The sequence below is a fragment of the Podarcis cretensis genome (assembly GCF_951804945.1).
Source record: "Podarcis cretensis genome assembly, chromosome: 1".
Lineage (NCBI taxonomy): Eukaryota > Metazoa > Chordata > Lepidosauria > Squamata > Lacertidae > Podarcis > Podarcis cretensis.
Window position 1 is genome coordinate 104,596,904 of NC_137170.1, and position 22,098 is coordinate 104,619,001.

Genomic DNA, 22,098 nt, shown 5'->3' on the forward strand with positions numbered 1-22,098 from the left:
TGGGGAGATGCTGAGGATTGAACCTTGGACATTTTTCATGCAAAGCAGATGCTGTGACACTGAGCTACATTCCTTCCATATAATACTCCAGAGTCATGGTTCATTTTATGGACTGTCCATGGTACTTTACAGCACAATCCTATGTATGTTTATTCAAAATTAAGTCCCACTGAGTTCAATGGCACTTATTCTCAGATTAGTGGATGGAGGAGTGCATCCAGTTAAGTCATACTCAGAGTTGGCCTATTGAAAGCAAGAGGCTTAAGCTAATCCATTGTTTGTAATTGGTCTACATTAAGTATCCCTTTAATATTTAAGTATTCTAATCTGATTGTGTAAATGAGGTGCAACCGTCTATGACAGCAACAACACACTGATAGAATACCAGCAAACTGTTACATGGTGTTGTCATGCTGACACTTGGAATAGTACTTAATATCCTAAGTACTTATATGTGCCTCGTGTAATAAGACAAAATCAAGCTGTTAAATCAAGTCTGCAATATGAGAAACACATGCTTATGCTGGAAGGTTTTCACCACATCACCTCTATGATTGATTGACTGATTAATTGAAAAGTATTCCAGTCCTGCAATAATATAATTTCCTTTACTGAAAAAGTAATTATATTTTCAATCAGGTTTATTTCAGATCTCCTTTTTATAATTAATAATAATAATAATAATAATAATAATAATAATAAAATGTACACTACCCCAATCACTAGAATTCCATTTTTAAAGGAATCCAGGATAGCTTTGATAGATTCTATTGCCCTCTTTTAACATATCTTTTTTAGATTTCTACGTAGTATAACTATGATTAATAATTCACCAGGCAATTTCAAGGGGTTTTAGTCAAAAAGCTCTGGCCTGTTCACTCCTACAATGTGCTCTGAAGTTGGTATTGATCATCGGTAGCAGCCTGCAGGTTTAAAACATAGAAGGGCCTTTAGAAACTGTATGTGCTGTATCCATGTTTCTGTGAGGACAATTCACTTCACAGAGCAGGGGCTGGAAAACCTTTTCAGACAAAAGGGACACATTCCCCTAGGGGCAGCCTTCCAGGGTTCGAATATCTGCGACAAGCAGGGGTAAATGTGGCCAGAGTGACAAATGCTCACAAGGTCTGGGTTTCATGGGACAGATCTTCCAGAGCTGTGGGGCAGCTGCCAAGTCTACCACTCTATAAGGCCTTATTGTTGTACAGTGGCGTGCAGTGAATTTTTTTGTAAGGGAACAGCTAGGGCCAGAGGCGCCAGGGTGATGGGGGTGGGGGGAGTTGCACACATGACATCACAATGTCCTGATGTCATCATGGGAAGGAGGTGCCAGGTCTCTGACAGGATGCTGGAGCCCTGTTGCCTCTTTCCCAAAGCTGGGTAGTCTTTGGGGAAGGTGGCGGGACAGCTCTTGGACCCTGTCAGAGCATCACGCTTCCCTCCCTAAGCCAGGCAGCAGCTTCCATGGTTTTGCGAAGGAGGCGCCAGGCTTTAATACTCTAATTTACCAGAAATATTTAGGGGACCAGCCTAGTCCCCTTAGTCCCTTGACTGCACGCCACTGTTGTAAAAAGGTAAAGGTACCCCTGCCCGTACGGGCCAGTCTTGACAGACTCTGGGGTTGTGCGCCCATCTCACTTAAGAGGCCAGGGGCCAGCACTGTCCGGAGACACTTCCGGGTCACGTGGCCAGCGTGACATCGCTGCTCTGGCGAGCCAGAGCCGCACACGGAAACGCCGTTTACCTTCCCGCTGGTAAGCGGTCCCTATTTATCTACTTGCACCCAGGGGTGCTTTCGAACTGCTAGGTTGGCAGGCGCTGGGACCGAGCAACGGGAGCGCACCCCGCCGCAGGGATTCGAACCGCCGACCTTTCGATCGGCAAGCCCTAGGCGCTGAGGCTTTAACCCACAGCGCCACTGTTGTAGTACTTGATAAATCAGTAGAATAGCAAAAAGGCTAAGATCCTAGTAAATCAACCTTCCTCAGCCTAGTATCCTCCAGATCCCCTATTACAACTCTCATCACCCCCTGATGACCGACTGAGGGCAGTTACAGTCCAAAATATCTGGAGTGCACCAAGTAGCTCATATACATAGCTGAGCTGAGTCTGTGGGTGGTGAACATATTACAGGATCTGTGCATGACTCTCATTAAAATCTGAATGTTTTCTGTTATGATTGCTTTAAGAGCTTTTGTGTTTCCTAAACTGGCACACACCCTTGCCACAAAGGCCACGTTTTTAACCAATGATTGTACTGCCCATACTGATATCCGAGTTCAGCATGTTTCTCTGTGAAGTGCTGTGCTTGTAGCCGGTTTGGCATGGATCACTGTACCTCGACACAAGGTACTGAAATAATCTCAGGGTAGTCATAGCAACAGCATTAATAATGAAAACCCAAAGTACTTAAAACAATCATTAATAAAACCATATAAGTTTTCAATTATAGTCCAATGCAATGTTTTCTTTCTGTCACACAATAAAAAGGAACACTAAGCACTAACACAGAAGAACAACAACAACACCCAATATATTGGAGCTCAGAAATCTCATCCAGTGTTCATAAATGTAAACAGAGGCTCAAAATCCCCAATCTCACTCAGAAAATGGATAGACATCACCATCCTATCCAAATTTATCTGTGAGTCAATGGAACTCGTGTGTGTGTGTGTGTGTGTGTGTGTGTATGAGACTGGAGTAAAAAAATTATTCCACTGTCTAAGCAAAAATGACCATAACAAAGAAAAGTCAGCAAAGCCACACACTCAAATTGCTTGAAACAGTAGATACTGAAGTAATTGTAGTGATAATGCAAGGTTTTAATTATAATCAGTCCATTCCCTACAAGACTATCACACATAAACCCCCTCCATTGGTTTGTGCTATCATGAACACACCACCCAATGTGTAACAAAGTTATCATTTAGTAAAAGTGGGTGAGCCTGCACACACTGGAAGCCAAAACCTTCTGTCAAAGGCAGAGGTTCAATATTATTTTGGGGGGGACATTTTCAGGGGTCCTCAAACTAAAAAACATGTCTCCACCTATGGTGTAAAAGGTTACAAGAGGTACATAATTTAAAACCAAACACAGCCATTGCAATAGGGACAAATAAGAATTCAGATTTCCATAGTACTGGTATATGCTAATTTATATTTACAGAAGCAGATTTAGAAATAGTTACTGTAATTTAAATAGTGTTCAAAGCAAACTCTCCTGAAAGTGGGAGTTTTTTGTGGGGGCAGAAAGAAAGTCAAATGACTTTTGGGTGGGTTAATGACAACCATACATGAATATATGTTGTTTTCCCCCAAAATCATGGTCCAGGGAGGGGAAGATGACTGTTCCCATGGGCTAATCAGAACTACACGTTTGTGGATGAGTTATTTTATATGTCATATATATATTAGAGGTCAGTACTTAGTTTATTACATTTATACCATGCCTTTTCTTCCCTCATGGAACCCAAAGGCAATGGTATGTGCATACAGTCCCTTCTCATGTATGCTGAGCTCACAGTTGATGGGGAACTGTGACCGCATGGCCAGGATATAAGAAGGCACCAGCCTCCATTTTGCCCTGTATGTGTCGCAAGCAGCACTGTTTCCATTCTGCTGCAATTTGGCTTCCTACAAAACTATGTCATTCATATCATGTCATCAGTTACATATCATTACATATTTTTTGTGAACTGAAAACAACAGCAATTATTACCAATCACATTCACTGGATTTATTTCCATTACAGCCATTGGAAGAATTAGCAAACATTGGTAGTTTCCTCTTCTGTTTCCATTTTGGTGGAATTCTCCCACAACCCTGTCCCAGACTGGCTAATTGTGTCAGCCCTGTGGCTCTCTCACATGTAGTTTGAATGTGTGAGAGAGTTCTCTCTCTCTCTCTCTCTCTCTCTCTCTCTCTCTCTCTCTCTGTCACACACACACACACACACACACACTGCCTTATGTAACACCCCATCTTTGTATGATCCAGAATAATAGAAAACTGGGAATATTCAGAAATCCATATAGGCCTTGCATATGTCAATGAATGTAGACATTAATTAGACATTGGTCAACAGAGTTTGGAATATGCATAGCTCTCCCTATATGCTAAATGTTACCCAGTGTCGGTTCATTTCAAAAGATGGTGTCAAATCCTAGCATTGGCTTCAAACCACCAAGGAATAATAAAATGCTAAATTCAACTCTGTCTTGATTCACTGCCAATGAATAGATGGTGTAATATGTTCAGTTCTCGTCAGGTTCAGGTTTTTTTTAAAAAAAAAATAAAGAAGTCAACACTTGAGCAGCTGTGTTCTTAACAAGCAGAAACTGAGCAAAAAAATATTGTCAGGCTGCTTGGTGAGTAGATCCCAAAAAGGGGAGTGGGGGACTATTAATCAATAAAATGGCACATCATGAACAAAGCCTGTACCTGATACTGCATTAAGTATCAGCTCTGAAGAAGAAGAAGAAACTCTTCTTGCATTATATGCTTTGGCACGCATTAGTGAAGCATTGGTGCCAAGCACACTGTGGGCCTTGAATAAATGTTTCATCACATATATAATCCTATTAGATCAGATTACATTGAAGTTTACAGATTTGTGACTGCTTTGGTGACCCTTAAGAAGAGTGGTGTGCAGTGTTTGGCTGGCCTTCCTAGGAAAGGTCAAAGCTTGTTAACATAAGGTTCCTACTCCCTGCTGGCCACCTGGAGACAAGCACCTTTGCTCAAGAGCAAAGTTGGACTTCGTGTGCTCTGCTAAGCAGTGGCTGAAGAACTTTCCCCCCTCCCACTTCTCTTTGCTGCAAGGAAGGGAGCATGCAGGTTTCAGGCGCTGAATGGTGGTGGATGGCTGTGCCCCAATGCTGAGAGCCTTCCCTTCCCTGTCTGTTTCTCCTCTTATATCACAACTAGGGATGGGAGAAGGTGTCCATTTTGATTGTTGAAGTCCAGTTAAGACAGTGGGTGGGGGGCATGTATGCCACCTTGAGCTCCTTGGATGAAAGGTGGGATACACATGCAATAAACCAGCAAGCGAACATATCTTAAAAATTCAAAAACAGTGCAGTTTGAATCAAACTTTATACTTTACACACCTCCAAATAGTTAGTGTCCTGAAAATTCTGGCAGCCATACTGAAAATATGAGATGATAGATAGATAGATGATAGATAGATAGATAGATAGATAGATAGATAGATAGATAGATAGATAGATGATAGATAGATAGATGATAGATAGATAGATGATGATAGATAGATAGATAGATAGATAGATAGATAGATAGATAGATAGATGATAGATAGATGATAGATAGATGATAGATGATAGATGATAGATAGATAGATAGATGATAGATAGATAGATAGATAGATAGATAGATAGATAGATGATAGATAGATAGATGATAGATAGATGATAGATAGATAGATAGATAGATAGATAGATAGATAGATGATAGATAGATAGATAGATGATAGATAGATAGATAGATAGATAGATAGATGATAGATAGATAGATAGATAGATAGATAGATAGATGATAGATAGATAGATAGATAGATAGATAGATGATAGATAGATAGATATAGATAGATATAGATAGATAGATAGATAGATAGATAGAGTCAGAAGGAACCACGAGGATCCCTACAAGGCAGGAATCTTTTGTCCAATGTGGGGCTTGAACCCACACCCCGAGATTAAGTGTCTCATGCTATGTTTACAACAAATAGGTTGTAACCTCAGAGACTGTCATTCATAGGCATTTTAGCACCTTTGCATTTTTATTATGCCTTATCCCAAATAAGGGATAGGGACGCAGGTGGTGCTGTGGGTTAAACCACAGAGCCTAGGACTTGCCGATCAGAAGGTTGGCGGTTTGAATCCCCGTGATGGGATGAGCTCCCGTTGCTCGGTCCCTGCTCCTGCCAACCTAGCAGTTTGAAAGCATGTGAAAGTGCAAGTAGATAAATAGGTACCGCTCCGGCGGGAAAGTAAATGGCATTTCCGTGCGCTGTTCTGGTTCGCCAGAAGCAGCTTCGGCATTCTGGCCACATGACCTGGAAGCTGTACACGACTCCCTCGGCCAATAAAGCGAGATGAGCGCAGCAACCCCAGAGTCCGTCACTACTGGACCTTATGGTCAGGAGTCCCTTTACCTTTATCCCAAATAACCTCCCAGACAATTCCCAAAAGTCAGGTAGTGGGGTAGCTTGGATATGAGTGGGGCCTAACAGAATCTGGTGGGTAATCATGGATGACATGGATTAGCTTTTGAGGTTGGACCGATAAATACTAGGTGATTAGCAACCCTGAATATACAGACAGTTTGAGCTAAGGTGGCCACATTCACATCTACCTTCAAGATATTTTCTTTCCTTCTTTAACTCAGTTAAAAGAGTAAACAAACAAACAAAAAGAGGAAATTCTGTTTGCATGGTTTTTTATTTATTGGGGTTTTGGTGTCATTTTTCTGACACTTGGTTGAACAAGCACAGGGTCGGCAACTGGTGGGTTGGGGGTGGGGCAGTTGTAAATCAAAGTACTTATAAAAAGTTAAGGAATGTTCCTAATGAGGCCTCCCCCCCCCCTTTCAATCAACCAAACTTTCACTTCAATTTTGATTTCACAAGCAGGGTCTTGGCAAACATCCCACTGCAATATATGTTGCTGAGAAATTCCAAGGGGAATTCCTTATGAAACAGCCAGGTTTCCACCTCATTGCTTACAGAGCCATACAGCCCTTAGGCTTAGACATCTGGAAATAAAACCACAGTCTAGCCTTCAACCTGTTGGGACTTGCCTTACAGGAATATACATGGAAGAATGTGTTCTCCCTCCTGTCGCCCACATCCCACTATATGAGGTATGGATGACATACACGTGCACACATGAAAACATCTTTAAACACATGTGTACATCCACCCGGGAAGCCTAAATGGGCTGGGATGCCCAGGCATGTATATAAGGGTGCATGTCTTCCGCATTTTACTTTTGTTGCTGGTGTTGATAAGCCATCCATATTTCTGTTCCAAACACTGAAATAATACAGTTTTCAAACAAGTCAATTACAATACCCAGCAAAAATCTGTAGCTGCAAAACTGCTCTTAGACACCAAAAATGAAGTGCCACTACAGGTGCCAAAAATCCAGACTATATTATTTTCTCACATGACAGTGACGGTGTTAGAACAAATCCAGGAAAACAAACTGGATGGCCACAGAAAATAATTGGTTACATCCAAAGGAACTTAAATCAGAACATTTGAGGTTCAACCATCTCAAAAAGTTCACATGCAAATGTTTCCTATAATTGAAAGCATCAAGGCATTATATTTGTCTATCCTTAAAGGCTCATCAGTAGGAATCTGCAGGAAGTAAGATTGCAATTGGCATCAAAGCAAAGTATACATTAATTAAAGTTTTATATGGACCAACTAAGCTGCTCTGTCAGAGTCAAACATCTCCCAAGATCTTTGGTCACCTGCAAGTAAGATAAGCAAGAAAAGTCTTACAAGAGGTCAGGCCTCAGTCAAGACTTTTCAAACAGCTGGGCAAAGATGCACCTAAGCTATTGGGTGGTAATAATGTAAAAGTTTATGACTTTTTGTAGCAATCTGAACAGCATTTTTTTAAGAACCTTGGAAGATCACATATATATGTGAAGATGGGATAATGATAACAAATGATTGATAATCCCTGACAGTGTTAGTGTTTCCAGTTCTGTAAATGCATGCACATCAAATAGCAATAATAAACTAGCAAAGTCATATTTAGAGTAGACCCATTGAAATCAATGCATTGTGGTTAATAATGACTAACTTGTTCATTTATTTCAGTTGCTGGACTCTGAAGATGACTTAGGCTGCTAATCCTAGCTAAATCAATTCAGAAGTAAGCCCCACTGAACTCAATGGGACTTACTCCCAAGTAAGTCAGGTTAGAGTTGCAGCCCTTGTGGATTCAACCCTCTGTAATGAGTAAATAGCAAGACGATGTGATCTGCCATTGCTCATTGCGCCTTCTCCAATAGAGATCCTTTACAGACTGGACCAGGAACATGCAAGATGGAGGGCAAAGGGGCATCTCCAGCTCTCAACAAAGATGGAATGACAAGTGACAAATCCACAAGCTGCGGATGTACAGTCATGAAATTCAGTAGCCTCACAGCTGTGCTTTTGTAACTTGCAATTTCGGAAAAATGTATGCACTGGCACCAGGCTTTCTGGCAGATGATATCATTTTACAGATGACACTTGCGGCGTCTGCCAAACTGACATCCAAGTTTTGCTTTGCTCTTTCTGTGTAAGAGATCGCTGTATTAACACCACTTCTCACAGGGTGAGCTGTTTATTTACCACAATTTTGGCACTGTGCAGCAACGCATTCGAGTCACTGCCTCTGCATGTGCTTCATTCAGTACGGTTGAATTTAACTGTGTTTGGACAAGAGTATTGTGTGTGTGTTTTTTCCCCTTTTCCTAGCCTGATCCCTGTAAGAAAATGCGCTCTGTCTTGGAATTGTCTTCATTTCCTCCCCCAGAATGTATGATTCATACACTTTCTTTGTGTGGTTTTGATTTATTTACTTTGCTGAATCACTGTGAATTATCACAGTTAGTAGCTGCATGGCTGATTTTCTTTCTCTGGAGTGATGGAAATGACTCCCTCTTTCCACCCATTACCACTATGGTTAAACTAGCCCAAGCAGTGATTAGATTATGTAAGGCAGGCAGGTGAAAAGACAGAAGTCTTTGGGGGCCTGTGGGGTCATTTAGAATTTTAACAGTGCTGTGGTGTCTTCTCTTACTTTCCCCAGATCAGTGTCCCCCTCCCTGCCTCCAGATAGACATAAAATATATACACACACACATACACACTTCATCTTTCAAAAGGTTTGGGTAACCCTTGGCTCCAGGAGAATTAATGTGGTCCTCTTGACTTTGCATAATTTTGTGTGGCATAGATTCCCCCCCCCAAAAAAAAAAACACCAATCACCATCAAATTAAAGGATGATTAGTAGGGATACACTCTGCCTGTTTTCAGCAAGTGGTGGCAAAAGACAGGCTGCATCCTTACCTTTGAGCTGATGTTAAAAAAATGGGGGGGGCACATTCACAGGGCTTTTTGTCAGCTGGAACTTGCTGGAACTCAGTTCCAGCAACTCTTGGATGGGTGCCATTGCTATTCTAAGAGAATGAGGGAGGTGTTCATGGTGAATTCCAGCATTTATTTTTCTAGAAAAATAGCACTGCTTCAGTCAGTGTATCCACCACTGGAGCGGTACCTATTTATCTACTTGCACACTGATGTGCTTTCGAATTGCTAGGTTGGCAGGAGCTGGGACCGAGCAACGGGAGCTCACCCCGTCGCGGGGATTCAAACTGCTGACCTTCTGATCGGCAAGTCCTAGGCTCTGTGGTTTAACCCACAGAGCCACCCGCGTCCTTTTTATCGGATTAGGAGAATATAAATTTAGTGGGGATGGGGGAGATGAGAGAGAGAGAGAGAGAGAGAGAGAGAGAGAGAGAGAGAGAGAGAGAGAAATGCAAGCAGTTTCAAATCCACATTAAATTCTAGTGTGAATGAGCCCACATTTAAATCTCACTGACAAACTTAAGCCCCATTCATTTCAGTAAGACTTAAGTACAACTAGTTGTATTTGGACTTTTTGAGTTGGGTTCCTTCCTGAATTAATGAACTGGTAGGTTGTTGACAACCCTTTTAAAAGGAAAACAGCACAGAATTCTCTTGAAAACAGTTTCTGATAGCAAACAAAAACCAAAAAAAAGATCAGACTCTGGCCTTTCAACAGAACATGAAGTTTGCAGAAACAACAACTGCTCTTCATGTGACATGTAGAAACGTGTTGAATTCAGAATGCATCCTTGGGCTCTAACAGATGGATGGATTTGTTTCAACCTGCCTTCATGTTCTGTCTTTTGGAAAATAAACCCAGGTGATGATATATTGCTAGCAATAGAATCTTTCTTTCTCTCTTTTTCATGAAACAACACTTGATTATTATGCTGTGTTAAAGAGTGTTAACACCTTTGTGTTCATCGTGTATCTTTTGCTGCTTATTGTGTTCCATTTGCTAGTATTTTCCAGTTTTCCTAAGATCAGCAATATGGTGTAGAAAACTTTGTACATATACGTAGCTTTCTTCTCTTTTCTTTTTCTTTTTTATTTTTGTTAAGCATACAATTACATTGACAGCACATTCTGTTATAGGAAAACATGGTTAGAATTTTGATTTACTTCCACAAAATAAAAATACAAAACCACAAAATACATAATCAAAATATAAACAACAACCCAATAACCCTCCCCCCTGCCACCAAACCCCCCACACACACACACACATTTTTAGAGCGCATGGGATGTTAGTCAAATCAACCCAAGGCATGGTTAAAAAGGAACGTTTTTGCCTGGTGCCTAAAGGTGCATAATGAAGGCACCAGGTGAACTTGCTTGGAGAGAGGATTCCACAGACGGGGAGCCACTGCAGAGAAGGTTTGTTCTTGTGTTGCCACATTCCCGACCTCTCAAGGAGGAGACACACAATGGAGGGCCTCAGAAGACGATCTCAGGGTCTGGGTAGGCTCATATGGAAACAGGCAGTCCTTGAGGTATTGCAGTCCTGGTCTTGTCTCCAAAAACAGAAACCAACGCATTAGCCATTCTCTTTGACCACATTTCTGGAGTTTGTCAGAAGCCTTGTTCATGTACACTTTGCTACAGCACTCAGCTGTTACAGCTGTTTCATGTGTTCTCTCCTGTATACATAACCAAGGTTTCTTTTTTAAAAAAAATCCTGCACCTTTTGTTTTTGCCTCCTGCTAATGATGCCAACCTAGCAGTTCGAAAGCACGAAGTGCAAGTAGATAAATAGGTACTGCTCCGGTGGGAAGGTTTCCGTGCGTTTCCGTGCGCTGCTCTGGTTTGCCAGAAGCGGCTTAGTCATGCTGGTCACATGACCCAGAAGCTGTATGCCGGCTCCCTCAGCCAATAAAGCGAGATGAGCGCCGCAACCCCAGAGTTGTCCGCGACTGGACCTAATGGTCAGGGGTCCCTTTACCTTTACCTTTAATGATGATAGCAGCAGTAGAGCTGCCATCAATGGATCATCCTTGGTGGTAGCCAATTTTATCAGAATGCCCTCTGTTGTATCATCCCAGGGAATTCTGAGAGAAATGGCACCCTCTTCAGTGGCTGTCATTTTGTTTCTGGAATTTCCAAGAACAACGCAACTTCTAGGGCATTCTGGGATTAAATTATGGCCACAAGGAACAGTGACTGAAAACTGCTCTCCTGCTGCTTTGTCATGAAATGTAAATTGCCCCCTCCCCAAAAAGTATGCTTGAGGTGTAGAGTAAGTGGAAGCAATGAAAATGATACCCATTTGTTCCTTTTGTTCCTCTGCCCATTTGCTTCAGAATGAATGGGAATTGAACAATTGACTTGGCACAATTTGGTTCAGTTTTTCATTCATTTCAAAGCAAATGAACTCCTTTCGTTTACCCCAGACAAGACACTTTTCACATGGGGGAGCCCTCTCATTTGCAATCTGAACTGGACTGGGCATCATGTATTTGAAACAATCCAGAGAGTGCATAGTATATATTTGAAACCATGTTTATATGCCCAAGACCTTAAAGTTTGACAACTAACGAGAAAAAACATTAGGGAAAAATGTCCTTGCTAGAATATCTAAACTTTCCTAGAACATAACAGCTTGCTTTTTAGTGCGAAGTCTATGAAGTTTTAAATTCTGCTAGAGCGGGGAGAAAGACAAGTATTACTGAATTCAATTAGTACATCCTTGCAATTAGAATTTAATACTGATGTTTTCTCACTTTTACTCTCAAGATGCAGTTGCTATCTGCGGTAATTTTTACTCGAGCAAGCCAAAAATCTGCCATGCTTGCTTCGGTTTTGTGCCACTCCTTCGTTATCTTAATGCATCTAAGTTCTACCCAAATCAGTGGCAAGGTAACACAAATTGGGGTCAAAGTGCAAACAAAAGTTGAAATGATGGGGAAAGAAGACTAGTCTGGGAAATAATGCTTTTGTTGTGAGGAAACTGTTGTATTCACAGACAGTTATGGGTTTCCTTTTATTATTTGATAATTCACGGCACCAAAAAAAAAGTTGCACATGATGAGAGTTGTTTGGAATAAAGTTTAATTGTGTCTACAATTTTTTTCCTCCTACTGAGGTAAAATAATTAAGAAGAAAGTGTGATTTTACAGACAGAAAAATAATGTTTGTGCATTGTGTACCTCCAGTATCTCCTAACACAATACTTCAAAAAGTGAGTGAAAAGATAACTAAGACACAAATATTTCAGCTGCTTTCTCACACACCAGCAGTGAAATATATCACATTTTTCAAAGTGAAATGAGCTGCCTTATTTGTTTATTTATTTTGTCAGCTTTATATCCCACCCTTTCTCCCAAAGGATCACAGAACAGCTAACAATGTAAAAGGAAATAACTATGATGACAGAGCAATAATTTTTAAAATCAACAGCACAGTTTGAACACAGAACAGTAGCAGCAGAGTCAGTGACCATTTTATATTTGGTAGGTGCTATATATTGGTAAATCAATTTTGCAGTTATCTGCATTCAGGAAACCTTTATGGCCCAGGCACACCTGAACTTGCTTGTCACTTTGAAGTACTGAAGGCACATGAGAACAGTGTGTGGGTGAAATCTGGCCACAACTTTATTGGTCGCACAGACATATAAAAATTTGGCATGGCATAAACGTAAGACCAACCTGTCAGGTAACCCATCAGTTCAATGATCCCAGACTCAACTCACCTGCTGGCCCACACAAAGAGAGAGTTGCTGGACTCTTGGAAGCACTGCAGCATGGGCTGGTGGCAATCTGGGTATGTGTGGCTTCTCCAGTGCCAGATTTATGTATAGGCTAAATAGGCTGAAGCTAGGACCTTTAAATCTAGGGGGGCTCGCCAGTCCTCCCGCTCCTCAGCGGGCAGTCTCCCCCCTCCCAAAATTGCAAACCCAAGACATCATGGGAAGGCACGGCAACTTGGGCCTCTAGGTCAGGGGGGGGGCTCACCAGCCTGCCTTCTCCCCAGTGCCTCAGTCTCCCCTCTCCCAAAATTGGAAACCCAAGACTTCATGCAAGGGCAGGGCAACTCAGGCCCAGCAACTATGAGACTCAGGGCTAGCCAGTGGGGCCCAATATGAAGCAGTGGGGCGCAACTTACAGATATAAATAAAATCCATCTAGATTGCCCTGGTGCAGAGGCCCCCTAAGGAGTGGCCCACGGGGCCCAATTTGGCCCAATTGCTCCAATTGCCTTAAGGTCAGCCCTGATGGGTCTGTGCAAGGGTTGGACTAACAAGCCCTGCACCTTCTAGGTCCCTGGTGTCACCATTCAGCGTACAGACTCAAGGACTTGTTATGGAAATAAAAGGGGGCACTTATTGGAAATCAGTTTTGTCACCTCTCCCCCCCCCAAACCCCAAGACAATGAGCCCAGCCACCTTTTATTCAAAGTCGCATAAGCACTACACTACAGCATGGCCATAAATTTGTATGTTCAGCCACTGAAATATACACCCAATATGTAGCAATGGAGATTTATGTTACTGCTTTATGAATGAACACTGTTTTATGAATGGACTCTATATTTTGTGAATTGCCTAAAATCCACCAATAGGGAGCTCTAGAATCTGACAGCTAACCAATTGGGTATTACCAAATAGCGACCCCTATTGCTGAAAGCAGGTAACCAGCAGGGAATGCTTCAGCTGAGCCTTTGCACTGTTGACTGAATGCCCCCTCCTGTGCAGATAATGGAGAAAGCTCATAAATTGTATCCCTTCTGGCATCCGGGCCAACTTTATTACGCTGGTGTAAATCCTGGTGCACCAGAAGAACAGACTAGCAGCAAATAAAATCCGCTCATATGTCAGCAACAGATAAGACTTATCAACCAGTTCTTCCAAAGTCTTCCTAAATTATAAAGCTCCAAAATACAGGCCAAAAGAGAGCAGGTCTGGGAAGAGCAAGGCATACAATGGGCACCACCAGTGAAAAGGCTCTGCTCCATGTAACTCCTGCCATGTCATTTGATAGCGTGCCCACTTGCCCTCCTTCTTGACATGGGATGCTCTCTATTGGAGTCTCCAGGTCCAGTACAAAGACCATAAGAAGGGAGAGCAGGGACCCTGAAGTTCCCAACAGCTGTTAATCAAGCAAGCAAGCACACAGGTCACCTTTGTCACAGTCAGGACGCCTATGTCCTGGCCAGGCCTGCACCCAACCTTGTTTCTGTACGATTTTGTTTGCCCTCAGTAGCAAAAATTATATCATCAACATATACAAGGAGAAAAGTTGTTTTCCTTCATTTGCAAGGAATCGTACAAAACAAAGTGGCGCTAATAAAGAAAAGTTCCAGGGTGGCAACAGAAAGCAAACTAAAAATGCTTTTGCAGTTCATCAAAACTATCCAGCAATATCAAGTTATAGGAAAACTGGTGCTATTAACAGTAATCCTTCTAGTTGGTTAATTAGTTCAGCAACTTCCATGCACATGACGTGTGATGCTAATTATTTCCCCCAAGAGTTAAATGATAACTAATCAGAGGCAGCTGTAGGAGAGTTATGAGATTCAGGTGAGGGTCAGATGCTTTGCCATCCCAGCAGGTATATAAGAGGACGACTCAACCTGCCCAGGCCTCTGAGTCCAAGCATATTTAGTCAAATGTGCAACAACAACAGAAAGAATCCCACCTTCAGACCTTCCCATTCATTCAGCAAAAGTTGGGAGTGGAGCCAGCAGAGACAGGAATGTTGGAGGTCGTGCTCGTGTACACAGTCCCACACCTTCACACTTTATTCCCACATGTTATTTTAGTGACTGAACAGGGCTACGGAATCCTGCCTTGTTTAAACCCGCTGCACTATATTTCAACTCATAATGGCATCGCTTTCCATATGAAAGTGGCATACATGAACTCACTTTTACATAAATTTTTTTGATCCCGATCCAGCTAAAAATTATGTGTGCCTCAGTCCCTTTGAGGTCAACAAGACAAGTCAGTGGGAGTTAGACACACCCAGCATTAGCTGAATTGGGCTGCAGTCCTAACAGTAGTAGGCTCTGCAGAACTTAGTGGGACTTGTTGTTGTTTAGTCATTTAGTCATCTCCGACTCTTCGTGACCCCATGGACCAGAGCACACCAGGCACTCCTGTCTTCCACTGCCTCCCGCAGTTTGGTCAAACTCATGTTAGTAGCTTCGAGAACACTGTCCAACCATCTCATTCTCTGTCGTCCCCTTCTCCTTGTGCCCTCCATCTTTCCCAACATCAGTGTCTTTTCCAGGGAGTCTTATCTTCTCATGAGGTGGCCAAAGTATTGGAGCCTCAGCTTCAGGATCTGTCCTTCTAGTGAGCACTCAGGGCTGATTTCCTTAAGAATGGATAGGTTTGATCTTCTTGCAGTCCATGGGACTCTCAAGAGTCTCCTCCAATACCATAATAGTGGGACTTACTTTTGAGTAAACACACAGAGAACTGTGCTGCACGAGCCTAAACACAAATTACAATCTGCAATATTGTAGACTTCCAGCAGTTTGCAATACTGCTAGTCTGATAAGGTGGGGGTGTCTAATGGTATTGTTGCAGGGTTTGGGGGGAAGTTGTAGGGCTACTTAAGCACCACGATCAACATAACAAAACAAAGAAAAGTTGTTCTATGCCATAGGGCAAAGCGGTAGCCTTCCTGCCCCTTTCACCCGGCTGGTAGTTAAAAGGATGATAGCCAGAGTGTGTTGTGTGTGAACTGAGCTAAAAAGGAGGCTAGGAAGCTAAGAGACAGAGACAGGCTTGGTTTGGGCTGCAGTCCAAGGCTGTGGCTAAGGGAGTGTTGGGGTGTTAATGCTGTAAGCCCCTCCATCTTAGGCTCAGGTTTTATTTATGTGTAAATAAGCAATATATCCTAAAGACACCACAGTCTCTGCTGACCTTCATTCCAAAGAAACCGAATCCTGGATAAGTGATGAGACCCCTGGAATCTCTCGGCGCTCAGAGATTGGAGTGGCACGTAACCATATTGCAAACTACTGAAAGTTTTGAGAACGTTTACAAGACTTATTCTGAAAACAAAATAAAAGAAAAAAATTCCTTCCAGTAGCACCTTAAAGACCAACTAAGTTAGTTCTAGGTATGAGCTTTCATGTGCATGCACACTTCTTCAGATACACTGAAGTATCTTCAGATACACTGTGTATCTGAAGAAGTGTGCATGCACACGAAAGCTCATACCAAGAACTAACTTAGTTGGTCTTTAAGGTGCTACTGGAAGGAATTTTTTTATTTTGTTTCAAGAACAGAGTTTGATAAATGCACAGATATGGAGGATGGCATCCAGTAGCATCTGTCTGCTAATAGAAGGAATATGTTGGCAGAATGGGGAAAGGAGGTGATTTTTAGTGATTCTCCCCTCTGACCTGTAGTCTCCCTGTTCTACCCTAAATCTGCTCCAGAGCATTGGGGTACCCTCCGGAACAGACATAGGGAGGCACAGAAGAAAGGGGGGCTTGTCAAAATTTGCTTCCCTCCCCTGCTTCATTGACAGATCCCTTCCATTAATGGACAGACACTTTGGGATCCTACCTTTACATTTCGAAGTCCCACTTAATTTCCATACATTTAAAATTTGGAGACTTTGACAACTTTTGAGCCAAAAGTTTATCTAGGGGCATAGATAACCTGTGGCCTTCAGAGGTTGTTGGATTTCAATCAGACCCCAACCATCATAATCAGTGGTCAGGAATTACAGTGGTATCTCGGGTTAAGTACTTAATTTGTTCTGGAGGTCCGTTCTTAACCTGAAACTGTTCTTAACTTGAGGTACCACTTTAGCTAATGGGGCCTCCTGCTGCTGCCACATCACTAGAGCACGATTTCTGTTCTCATCCTGAAGCAAAGTTCTTAACCTGAGGTACTATTTCTGGGTTAGCGGAGTCTGTAACCTGAAGCATATGTAACCCGAAGTACCACTGTATAGGAGCTAGAGTTCAGCAACATCTGGAGGGCAACGTGATCCCCCACCCCTGACACAGCCTGCTGTTTGGCGTACTTGCTTGAGGTCCCCTTGCTCTACAGACTCCTTGACAAAGTGGGCCTTTTCACTTTTGCTGTGTTGTTGCATTTCTGAGAGCTGCAGAGAGCTTACTGATCCAATGGTAAAGAATATTGGTGGGTGTGACTGCTTGGGTAGTTTTAATAATGAATGAACATAATTCCAATTTGGAAAGAGTCTCTAGGTCCTATGTCTAGCATCATTGCATCAGCAGAGACTTTTCCCCTTGCTGCATGATAACAAAAGCTGCAGCACTTGAGGACACCTCCTAAATGTGTCCACTTGAGGGTCTGGAACTGACAACTTTTGGAGTCTTTCCCAGGGAAGAGCCTGTCCATTTGTGTGGTAGGCACATGGATACTTATACAGTTAAACCTCGGTTCCTGAATGCTGAAAACCCGGAAGTAACTGCTCTGGTTTTTGAACAACTTTCGGATGCCGAACATGCTACCCAGCTTCCATTTTGAGTTTTTGGTTGTTGAACGTTTCGGAAGTCAAACGGCCTTCCAGAACGGATTTCGTTTGACAACTGAGGTTTGACTGTATCAGGAAAATCCAATTAGAAAGGCATAAAATCCCTACAGCAGCTGTAGTACAGCTGCACACAATAAGACAATCATAATGTGCCTCTTTTACACTTCTTGAAACTGGGAGTCAGCAAAGCCCAGTGAGCTGCCTCTCAAGTAACTACATAGGACTCAATTTATTAAGTACATAAAGAAAGCCAAAAGTAATGCAGCCTTATCTTCCTTTCCTTACTGGATCCCTTTCTAAGAAGAAGTTATATATATTTTTCATTTGGGGATGAAATTGATTGAGTGATTGTGAGGCATGACAGATAATTTCATTTCTCTTTTTACCAAAAATTATCAAAAGACTACATAATGAAACTAGCTTGTTTGACATAGAATGGTATATTGTTAATAGTACAGTGAAAACGTGAGGATGCAGCATAATGATTGAAACAGCAAATAGAATAATAGGAGAGGATTGTTCATGCTTTCAGAATAATAAAATGTGCCTCCGATCTTATTCGATTATTATCTAATTGCTTCCTAACATTTCTAACCCAATTTTCTAACTAAAATTCACAAGGAAAATTCAAATTTGTTTAAAAGAGGGTGAGAGGGCAATAAGACATTGGGACAAAAAAAGAAAACATGATAATCAGAGATCTCATAATTCAGTCAATTAGGGTTCATCTACACTTGCACTCATCCTGTGTTTTCTTTTGTTTGTCTTCTGATTTCTAGACATGAGTCCAAGAGGTTTTTCTTTCTTCCCACTGCTTTCCCTAGGAAAAACCTCCGTTTACCGCTGAATCAGAACAAACATTAATCTGCAGAAAACCCAGCTGATGTTTGTTCTGATTCAGCGGTAAACAGCAGAAGTGATGTGCCGTCTCATTTAACATATGAAGCTGATTAGCTGACGTATGTCTGTCTGTCTGTATCTTTTTTGCAGAAAACAACAATTGCTACAAGGATCATGAAACTTCGCTAAAGGTTACATGGGGAGCAGTAATGCTTGCCAGAAAACATAGTACCAAGCGTTTCCCAGAAACAGGAAACCTGAAATTTGAAAATAATAACCCAGAAGACCAGCATTGTTTCAAACTTTTGTTCAACGACTTCTAAATCCCTTGACAAGGGTTAAGCAATGTTTTTGCTGGCTAAGCAACTATAACGCATCTTACCCAGAGTTAGAAGCATGCGGACACAGAAAGTCAATCTGCATAAACATACATCTTTAGTCTAAAACAGGCTTCCTCAACCTCGGCCCTCCAGATGTTTTGAAACTACAATTCCCAGCATCCCTGACCACTGGTCCTGCTAGCTAGGGATCGTGGGAGTTGTAGGCCAAAAACATCTGGAGGGCCAAGATTGAGGAAGCCTGGTCTAAAAAATTGGCAGGATTAGCACAAAAAATAATTGGGCAGCTCCACCACTGTATGATCCAATGAAACAAGGGCATCAGAAGAGTGCTGCTGGATCAGGCAAAAAGCCCATCTAGGTAGAAATGTGGATCCTGTAGTCCTCCATGTGTTGTTGGGCTCCAATACCCATCAGCCATATCCAGCATGGCAAATGGTCTGGGGTGATGGGATTTGGAGTCCAGCGACATCTGGTAGGCCATAACTTAGCCATCCCTTTTCTAGTCCAACATCCTGCTTCTCACAGAGGTCTACAACAAGAGTGGGGAACCTTCAGCCCTACGAATATTATTGAAATACAACTCCCATCATCCCTGGCAATTGGCCAGGCTTGCTGGGCTGATGGGAACTGTAGTTTAGCAGAATATGGAGGGCCAAGGGTTCCCCACTCTTCCCTGAAGCCCATAAGTAGGGTTTCAAGACAACAGCTCTCTCCCTACTTTGTTTTCCAGCAAGGGGTATTTATGGGCATATTGTCTTTGAAACTGGAGATGCCATATAGCCAGTATTAGATCTGTTCAGTATGAATTTGTCTTTTTAAAGCCACCCAAGCTATCAACCACTATCACATCTTGTGGTGTCCATTTTATCATGTATGGTGTAAGGAACAAATTATTTTCAGCCCCGAAACTGCTGCCAATCTATTTAGTTTCATGCATGTTTGCATTTTCGCCCACCACCATGTTCTTCTGTATAAAAGGTGGCAGAAGAAATATTTTGGTAAACAAATGCATTCAAGTCCCACTGACGTTGATAGAAAAACAGTGTGCTGCAAACTCTAGACACTATGGGACTTTGAAGTATTTAACTTTCTCTGGATCTTACTCCGGTAGTGTGTGTTGTGTGAGTGTTTTCTTTAATTATCACTCCTAAAATATAATGCTCACACTGAATAGGGATTAAAAACCAGCGATAAATCTGGGGAAAATATGCAGGCAATGGCGGGAGGGGGGCTGTTCAAACTGTGCAAAGACAATTACTTTTTTGCCATACATATAACAGAAGTGAAGGCTTAATTAACTTGTCAGAAAGTGTAGCATCTCTTTTCTTGAGCTGCTGAACTCACCTTCCCAAAAGACTTGGAGGCAGGCAGAGGGAGAGGGAGGGGGCGGGGTGGGGTGGGGGAGGAATCCTCCATGCTTTATCTGAAGGAGCTGATCATGCATGACATTCCTGTCGCCCAGTAATCTAGTTTGTCTGTCATTACCAGAGGCTTTTTCTCTCTCTCTCTTTCTCCAGCTGGCTGAGTAGGCTTCTTTCACCATTTGTCTGGCAATGTCTCGGCGGCGCAGCTCCCAAATGTTCAATGATGAGGGACACCTTTGCGTCGGTGGGCTGAAGCAGCAAGATGCAGCATCACTATTTATGTGACACATGACACTCCTGTTTTATCAGGAAGATGTAGAAAGTTCTGGTGAAAAGATCTGAGATCCTTGTTTGGCGAAAATCATAAATGTGAAGCGTGCCCTTAACAGGACCTTTAAGGCATGATACATACCTAAGGGGGACGCAGGTGGCGCTGTGGGTTAAAGCCTCAGAGCCTAGGGCTTGCCGATCGAAAGGTTGGCGGTTCGAATCCCTGTGGCGGGGTGCGCTCCCGCTGCTCGGTCCCAGCGCCTGCCAACCTAGCAGTTCGAAAGCACCTCCGGGTGCAAGTAGATAAATAGGGACCGCTTACCAGCGGGAAGGTAAACGGCGTTTCCGTGTGCGGCTCTGGCTCGCCAGAGCAGCGATGTCACGCTGGCCACGTGACCCGGAAGTGTCTCCGGACAGCGCTGGCCCCTGGCCTCTTAAGTGAGATGGGCGCACAACCCCAGAGTCTGTCAAGACTGGCCCGTACGGGCAGGGGTACCTTTACCTTTACCTTTTTACATACCTAAGGACATGTGACTCCAGAAGTAGAGATGGGTGAATTGGTCGATTTTGGGTCTCCTCATTTCTCATTTCTCCTATTCTTAAACTCAATTCTTTACACTTCTGTGTGATTTGTGATTTGAAAAGGAAAACCTTCAGAAACTTTCTCAGCATTTCAGTCCAAATTGCTCCTCATACACATGTTGTATGAGGTTTTGACAAAAATAACATGTTTGCAAGCATTTGTGTAGCATGTTTGTACGTGTTGTTTTAGCAAATATAGGCATTGTTATATGTGCAATTTGTACACTTTGGTTATTACTGAAGAAATGGTTTGCACAATTCAGAGAAGTGTTGATTTCAAAGGACAGCTTGGCTTCCCTTGGCATATTCTTTTGCAAAGTGTGAATTTGATAGGTAAAGGTAAAGGGACCCCTGACCATTAGGTCCACTCGTGACTGACTCTGGGGTTGCGGCGCTCATCTCACTTTATTGGTCAAGGGAGCCGGCTTCCGGGACATGGGGCCAGCAGTGCACGGAAACGCCGTTTACCTTCCCGTTGGAGCGGTACCTATTTATCTACTTGCACTTTGATGTGCTTTCGAACTGCTAGGTTGGCAGGAGCAGGGACCGAGCCACGGGAGCTCACCCCATCGCGGGGATTCAAACCGCCGACCTTTTGATCGGCAAGTCCTAGGCTCTGTGGTTTAACCCACAGCGCCACCCGCGTCCCTTGTGAATTTGATAAAGTTGACTTCAAATGTGTACGGAATCAAATTTTATCTTCATCCCTATATATTCAGCAATAAAGACTACTGGACAATTGAGCATTTGCCATACATGTCCCGGTCATACTACATGTTACCTATGAAGTGTCAGGTTGGAAGAAAAAGACCAACCTTCATCCAAAGAGCATAGGGTGGTTTCACAACATATAATGATAAATAACTTGGCTTATTTTCTGAGCCAATCCAACATTTGGAATTCACTTGCCCCCAACCCTCCTCAATCCCTGTCTCTCTTCCATGCTTTTGGGCTTCCCATGGCCATTTAGTTGGTCATGGTGAGAACAGAATATCAGACTAGATGGGCTATTGACTAGATGGGCTATCCAGCAGTCTCCTCTTCTGTTATTAATGCCTCACCTCCATTCTCTTTCATTCTTCCA